Here is a 6361-nt window from a genome sequence, read left to right on the forward strand (position 1 = left end):
AGGAAGGGTCAGAAATCGGGGGGTTTCCAGCAGTGTTGCCTTCTCAGGCTCTTGGGAGCTGGGTATTTATCAATCATTTATACCCTTACATATTGCACCCCCTCCTGCTCGTTCCGGAGAGGGAGCCCCTGTGCTTCCCTGACACGGTGCTGAAGTGAATGGGGAGGAGGGAGCAGCTGCTTCGCAGGTAGACGTGGAGAGTCTGTGCTGCAGCAGGGCCAGAAAACATTCAGAGGGGCAGGCTGGATAGCAAGTGTTGAGCAGTAAGAAGGAAACTTTTTGTCCACTAGCTGTCACGAAGCAGAGGAGAAGCCAGCTCTACCGACTCCATGCTCTCAGCTGTGCTAGCTTACACTGCAGAGACACAGGCCCCAAATTCAGGCAAGGGCTATTGGTCTGGGCATGGGACTTCCCTGCTGCCTTTCTGGGCCCATTTGTGGCTTACCCTTGTGGATGGGCACAACACGAGTTGGAGGGAATAAGCAGCTTTCCCTTCCTAGGCTCCCTGCTCTAGGGAGCTGTCCACTCCACAGGGGCAAGACAAAGACAGGGTCTGAACCCCCAGCCCTCTTGAAACACCAGCTAGAGGAGATGGAGCATATGTCTGTGACCCCACTGGAGGGGGAGGGCTCTGAATTTCCCCCTGGGCAGGGATACACTGATGGGCTGGACAGAGCAGTTTGGAAGGAAGGACAAAGCAGAACCAAGCACGCAGACACAAGCACGTAGTGTGAGAGCTTCAGGACTTTGGAGCCAGAAATCGGCTGCCAGGCTGGTCACCATGCTCAAGTCACTCTGCTCTCTTTGGCTCCAGTTCTCTAAAGGAGCTACAAGTTGGCACTGAGAAATAGTCCAGAGTGAGGGGGATTCACCAAGGGGAGCAAACCTACTTTATGATCTCTGGCTTAGGGGAATGGGTAGTGCCAGGAGTGCACTGTGCTCAGCTAACTATAAGGAGTGGATGGCTCATAGAGCAGCTCCCAGTCTGCTCTAACATATACCTGGGGCTGGCCAGATCTCCAGCTAACCCCAGAGGATCTTTAGCCCTGCACTGAAGGCCTGACTGGAACAATGGAGAATAAGAGTTCAGACCTGCCTCCGTGTATATCTCTGTTTGAGGAGAGTTAAAAGGAGTTGCACGCAGTACTCTGGGATTTTAACACATCATTGTTCCGTATGTTATAGCAGTGCACATGGTTGTGTTAGCACTGGCTATAACCAAAGGCCTGGGGATGATTTGAACCCATAAACCCCAAATGGCAACTAACTGAGGCATGGAAGCAGCTGTGGAATGAGCAGGACCAAAAAGCAGGAAGGCAGATTCAAGGTGCTACATTTGCTTTGGAAGGGCTGGCAAAGGCTGTGAGAGTGAGTGCAAAATCAGGGGCAGAGCAGATGCAAAGGAGACTCGGTTTATGGGCATGCATCAGCAAGGGAGAGCATTTGGTTAGCGGTGGACGGTGGACGAACGGCACTTGTAATGATGATGATCCTGTAGCATCCCACAGCCTTTCCACAAGGGCACACTGACAGCTCTGACCTGCTGGCTGGGGAAAGGCTGATTAGCTGCAGATTTCAACAGTTACAGATGCAGTCTGTGTTGTTAAGATGCCAGCATGTGCGTGGGGGGGTGGTTGGAAGGGAGGCACGGCACATGGGAGTCTCCCTCCTATATATTTTCTTCGCAGAGGCAGGGGGTGGAATGGGAGCATTGTTCCTTTAAATGGTAACATTTCCCCTGTGCCCCTCCCCATGAGCTTTTCGTTTAATAACCAAAAAAAAGTGACGGGGAGGCTGGGATTTGCAGGAACGCTCACTGGCCTGCATCCAGGTTCATCAACATGACAATTGCTCTCTCCCGCTCTCTGTTTTAGATCCTACTCTTAACATCTAACCACTCCCCATTAATTTCCAAATTGCCACACACGGAGTGCAGTCGTTTCTTTGCTGTGCGCTCTCAATGCTGGGGACAGGCTTCCCGGCTATTCCCAGGAAGGCAGGGGACAGGGGTAATTCCGGCAGAGCTGGCTCTGGACTCTTGTTGCTGGGAGGTGTGTGCAGGGCATGTGGGAACAGGAAGAGAAGGGAGCTGGGGACCCTCCACTCTGCTTTGTCCTGTGGCAGACACATGGAGCACATTAGCAGGCTTTCAGTACAAGTTTGATCGATGGGGGAAGGCATTCTAACTGACTATCAAAGCATGCATGGTATGTGAGAAGCAGACACCAATTAGTGATGCCTTTTTAAAGGCTGCCTTGTTAAGAGGGGAATAAGGGAAAAGAATGAAATTGGCCAGAAAACATGGAGCTATTTAACCTTAATTAGAAGAAAGGTGTGGGCTTTGTGAAAAGGCCATTTTTGAAAAGGATTTTTCTCCCTGGGTATAAAGAGATCCTGCCTGCTTGTTAGAGACTTGTTAGAGTTTATAAGACTGGGCAGGAGGCTAACTTGTAGAAATACCTTTTATGCCACTTGAATGTGTGGCTTGCTTATTATATTCTGCCATCCTGCCAGGGTGGCTGGTGGAGAGGAGAGAAGAGAGCAGCGTTGCCAACTGGCTATAAATTTCATGAACATCATAAATGTAAGTGCTTTCTGGAGAGCTGTACAGATTGCACATAAAAGTCCCCCTTCTGTCCCTGTAAACTAAAAAGAGGACTTTCTTGGCAAATTAAAAATTGTAGCTAGTATTCCAGGCTGCGCTCCCAAGCAGGAAGGCTACAAACCAGAGCTACAAAGTCACAATTACAAGGGGAGGTCTCCAGTGAACCTTGGAGTCACCATGTCCTACAGGGCCCCAGCAAGCTTTGGTGAGTGATAAATAGAAGCAAAGGTAGCATCAGCTAGCTCCCAAGAAAGAATTACTGGGGACTAGTGGCCTGGGTGAGCAACCACTGCCCAGAAGAGCCTGTGGAGGGTCTTGGTAGAAAGACTCTGAGAAGCAGAAGGGGGAATGAGATGAGTCAGGGCCAACTTTTCAGCAGCTGAAAAGTTGCAACTTTTGCTAGTCACTAGAGCTAAGTATAGACAGTCAAAAATCCTGAGGCTGAATTGATTCAAACTTCACAGGTTAGTCTAAGCTGTGTAGAAGGAATCAATAAGCAAATGAACAGACATTTACTTTTGATTCCGGAAATGCAGTGGCCCAGGCCAGGCCAGATGCCGGGGCCGTGCTAGAGCAGGCCTCACTGCTCAGCTGGAGTAGACAGCTTGGGACAAGGCTAGCCCTCCCACCCTGTGAGGGGAGGTTTGTGGGGGACTGGGAATTAACTTGAATCTGGAGTGGACTGGGACAGAAGTTCAATAAACCAATTTAACCTAAATCAGTGAAGTCTGATCCACCCAGGTTTAAATTGGTTTTGGCCATTTTGAAAGTGGTTTATGTGTACTGAACTTCTGTTGTGTTACAGATTTGAACCAGTTTTTGATCACTTACATTGGTTTATGTGTAATTTCTGTCCCTAGCCTAGGTGGCCAGTGCCCATGAGGGTTAGAGGAAGCAGCGTGGGGGTTGTTCTGAGCCAGTGGTTAAACCTATGGTCAACAGACCCCTGGGGGTCCACAGACTAGGTCTAAGGGGTCCTCAAAAGATGACTACGATCAATCAGAAGTATGTGAATACCCACACTTACAATTCAAAGGGGTCCAGACCTCCATTCAAAATTTCCAGTGGGGTCCACGCATCCATTTGAAATTCTTTAGGGGTCTGCAAAGGAAAAAAGGTTGAAAACCACTGCTCTCAGCAGACTGATGCAAGGGAAAATTTTGCCTGCCATGGCAGCCCTGGGGGTACGTCACTGCCACATCCACCTCTTACTGCTCTGCCAGCACCAGCTGCTGAATGTCAAAGTTCCCAGGTGGGCCTGAAATCTAATTGCGCCCCTTCATTTTTACCATCTAGGAGAGGGGAGCTGACATTTTCTTTTTTCAGTCTGCTATGGGCCTTGGCAAACCATGCAGACAAAGCCACCAGACAGCATTATCCAAGGCACTGAGGCCCAAGGGACAGAGTTCTGGATGGTGGAGGCTTGGGCTCTGCTACTATCCTGCTGTGTGACCTTGGGCAAGTCACCGCACCTCTTTCTGTACCTCTGTTCCTCTTTCCTTTGTTTGGTTGTTAAATCTGTTCAGACTAGGAGCTCCTAGAGGTAGGGAGTGCCTGTATACAGACCTTCCGACAGTCTGAGATTCAGGCTTTACTTGATATTGCTCGTGAGAGTTCAAACCATCCTCTCTTGAGCAAAGGGCCACATCAAGATACATTTTTTTACTGCACCTGAACAAGGGGCTTCATTAGAATGAGGGAAACACATGTACCATTGACTCTGTTACAGCCCTCTGTCTCCTTTGCTGTGCACCTTCCACTACTCACTGTCCCCAGCCCTGCTCCTGTCCAGCTTCCTGCTACACCTTTAATGATGCAGTGCTTCTCTCCCTGTTGCTCCTGTCTTTGACCATGGCAGCTCAGCAGGTGAGTATCTCCTGTAAACCCAAGTGTGCTCAAGTTCCCTTTGTGTGTACCCACTTTTTAAATAAGGACCTTCAATAATAGCTAATGCCTGCCTCATGCAAGGTCCTTAAAATGGTCAAGAGTAACTTTGAGCAAGACACTCTATCACCAGCCACCTGAGCCCTCAGGACATTGTGTGGCTGTGCAGACAGCAAGAAGAAGACATAAAGGATACTTATTATGTATCTTTTAAGAGTTCCCTTTGAATAAGTCTATGTAGATTGCTAGGGTGAGTTGGAAGGGGAGATCAGCACTTCTGACTAATACTACCTAGTGTTTATGGGCAAAGTTCGGTCAATTTATAACTATCATCAGGAACATTCAGTCATGAGTCAGAGTCTAAACCCAAGAGAGTTGATTGCACTGGGGCTGGCTCCCACCCTCCCTGGTGCAGACAGTGGGGTACAACTCTGCCATCTGGTGAGACAGGCTTCTTCAGTCTAAGGATCCCTTCTTGTCTACTGTCTGGGGAACAACCTTGGTCTTCAGCTTAACAGCCCTAACATGCCAAGAGACAGGTATAGTAGCCTCCAGCTTGGGATGGAGGATTCTGCTAACTGGATCATTTTAGCTGAACCAAGTGTTTAGTCTGAAGATTGGTGACACTTGTATCTTATCATGAGAGCCAAGCCACAGAACTCCCTGCCTTCACTTATTGCTAAGACAGCTGCAGCCCTGTTTTCAGCTTAAACTGTGCTCCAAGCAAATTCTAGCCTCTCCTCTCAGATGGAGTCTGATCAAAAGGAGCCCCATGTATTGAAATGCAGAGGCATAGCAGACAGGGTCTGTTCTTTGGGGGGCAGGGGCAGCAGGGGTGGCAGTAGTAGCTGGGACAGTCACAGAGGCTGCAGCAGCCAGGCCAGCAGCGGCAGCAGCTGCCATTCTTGTGCCCTCTCTGTCAGCACCCAGGACTGGTGCCCCAGTTGCCCACACCTAGTAACATTTCTGTTCCAGTGTCAGGTTTCCAAAAGCCTTTTAATTGTCCTTCTTCCTCAGTTCTGTGGAGCACTTTGCAATGTAGAAATGGAAAGTGCAAACTGAAATGAAAATGTCAGTACAGCTTTTTGTACTGCTGGAACTAAAATGATACCTGAAGTTAAACTGCTGTCGTCCTGTGTGTAGACAAGACCGAACAGTGTGAAATCAAACCAGTGCAATCTTGTGTGTGTGTACTTATACCAATTTAACCCTGCTCTGTAAAGCTTTAGCTTAGCTAAACGGGTTAACTAAATCACTACAATTTTGCATGCAGACATATTGGGTTTGCAATAGGGCAAGGAACATCACATTGGCAGGTAGCATAGTACTCTGCAGCATAGTACTGCCTTGGTTATAGTTTCATGGTTTCTAGGGTAGGAAGGGACCCAAGCAGATCATCTAGTCCGACCCCCTGCCATGTTAGGAAAGAGTACTGGGGTCAAACGACCCCAGCAAGGTGTTCATCTAGCCTCCTCTTAAAGACTCCCAGGGTAGGAGCCAGCACCACTTCTCTTGGAAGTTGGTTCCAGATCCTAGCCGCCCTGACCGTGAAGTAGCGCCTCCTGATATCTAGCCTAAATCTACCCTCTGCCAGCTAGTGACCGTTATTCCTGGTCACTCCTGGCAGTGCTCGAGGGAACAGGGACTCCCCCAACGCCTGCTGATCCCCTCTGACTAGTTTGTAACAAGCCACTAGATTCCCCCTCAGCCTTCTCTTGTGGAGGCTGAACAGGTTCAGGTCCCGTAGCCTCTCCTCGTAGGGCCTGCCCTGCTGCCCTCTGATCATGCGAGTGGCCTCCTCTGGACCCTCTTCATGTTGTCCACATCCCTCCTGAAGTGCGGCGCCCAGAACTGGACGCAGTACTCCAGCTG

General features: G+C 49.4%; 1 long non-coding RNA gene across 1 annotated transcript in view; it reads left to right on the forward strand.

Annotated features, from left to right (window-relative positions):
* The first annotated feature begins 2340 nt into the window (after nucleotides 1-2340).
* The window catches only part of LOC109294244, a 10850-nt gene continuing 6829 nt past the window's right edge, over nucleotides 2341-6361 (forward strand). The window contains exons 1-2 of the long non-coding RNA XR_002096487.1: nucleotides 2341-2584; nucleotides 2685-2810. This is a non-coding gene — a long non-coding RNA (uncharacterized LOC109294244). The remainder of the gene's footprint in view (nucleotides 2585-2684; nucleotides 2811-6361) is intronic.

This window comes from Gavialis gangeticus, unplaced genomic scaffold (assembly GCF_001723915.1).
Source record: "Gavialis gangeticus isolate Ggan-Ray unplaced genomic scaffold, GavGan_comp1, whole genome shotgun sequence".
Lineage (NCBI taxonomy): Eukaryota > Metazoa > Chordata > Crocodylia > Gavialidae > Gavialis > Gavialis gangeticus.